Below are 1,503 nucleotides of genomic sequence, written 5' to 3'. Positions count from 1 at the left end.
TTCTCAGCCACACCAGGTTCCTCTCCCCATCCAGACCCCAGAGCTTAACCAACATCAAGACCTGAAGGGATCACCGGCCAGGACAGAGCCCCGGACTTGCCTCTGGTAGACATCTGTAGCACTTACGCCCTTGAGTAGAAGCCTGTTCTGTGAACTGCCCCCAACCCTGGCAATGATTAATATTTAAAAGACAAAATCATGTTGAGACTCTGCCTAGCAAATGTGTGGTTGGAGCCGTTCCCACGGGAGCTGCGTTGCGGACTCAGAATGGGCTTCGCTATGGCCTCAGCCTCGACTTTCAGGGCCCTGGGCCCTTTGCCTATCTTAAGCCAGCGTGGTCTTTCGGTGCTCAACAATGTCCACACACAAGCCAGTCTTGGCTCCCAGCCCTGAGCTGTCTTCTCTCTTCCTCCTTTCCTCCCGTCCTCCCTCCCTCCCCTTCTCCAAGCTGGCTCAGGCCCAGCCACCACCCACAGTGACAGCCTTATCACCATTGACAAGTGGGAATCTACCTTCTTGGGCTAGCTGCTCTGTGCTGTGACTGAAGCCGCCCCAAGGGACTTAGGCATTTTCAGGAGCCTGGGCTGGGGACAGCAGGTTGACTGCGCAATAATCTCAGCTTTCCCCAAGGACACTCAGAGGCACCAGCAGCCTTCAGGGGGACACTGAACCCCTCCTGCCAGCTCCAGGAGGGAGCTCTGCCCAGCCTCCAGCAGGGACAGGCCTGCTGTGTGCTGGAGGTTCAGCTTAATTCAGCAGCTTCACTGCTTTCTGCCGTGTGACCTTGGCCAAGGGCTTTCAACCCTGCTGTCTCAGTTTCCCTATCTGTATGACCAGAATGACCAGACTTTGGGGACACCTTCTCTGGGTTCAGTCTGATTTTGAACGACCCATTTGAACGATCCTTTGCGCCATTGACCCCTTAAAACCATGCCCAGCATACTCTATTAATGCACCCATTCTACAGCTGACAGAGCAGAAACCCAGAGGGACACTAGTGACACTGCCATTCAAATGTCCTGACTTTGTCCAAGGTAGAGTCAGCCTGGTGGAGCCCAGGGGGAAACCCTATAGAAGAGCAGGCTTTGGCTCTCAATCCCACATTCCTGGAGCTCTTGTCAAACTCTGCTATCACCATCACCCCTGTTACCACTGCCTCAACACTGAGACTCCCGCTAGCTTCAAGACCTCTTCTTCTCTAACTAGAGGCTTGGATGACAAGGCCTGAGCACCTGCTTCTTGACGAGGGGACAGCACTGGCTGGGGTGCTGGTTGCCTCTATCCAACCTGATCCTCCACCCCTGCTTTAAGAATTCCTTCTAAGGCTCCCAGAAACTGTCCTCTGCGAGAAGCCTAGTCGGTTCTTGGCATGAGCTGGCAACATGATGCTCTGCACTTGACTGGACTGGGCAAGCTGGGAGGGTGCACCACTAGAGGGGTGAACCCATGCAGGGCGTGTATAAGCTGGGAGGGTGCACCACTAGAGGGGTGAACCCATGCAGG

The 1,503-nt window shown here is 54.9% G+C and overlaps 1 protein-coding gene across 2 annotated transcripts in view; it reads right to left on the bottom strand.

Annotated features, from left to right (window-relative positions):
* The window catches only part of Ntng2 (netrin G2), a 65,312-nt gene that overhangs the window by 57,278 nt on the left and 6,531 nt on the right, over positions 1-1,503 (bottom strand). The window lies entirely within an intron of this gene.

This window comes from Microtus ochrogaster, chromosome 4, assembly GCF_000317375.1.
Source record: "Microtus ochrogaster isolate Prairie Vole_2 chromosome 4, MicOch1.0, whole genome shotgun sequence".
Classification (NCBI taxonomy): domain Eukaryota; kingdom Metazoa; phylum Chordata; class Mammalia; order Rodentia; family Cricetidae; genus Microtus; species Microtus ochrogaster.
The sequence above is the reverse complement of the archived record's forward strand: the minus strand, read 5'-3'. Positions and strand labels throughout refer to the sequence as shown.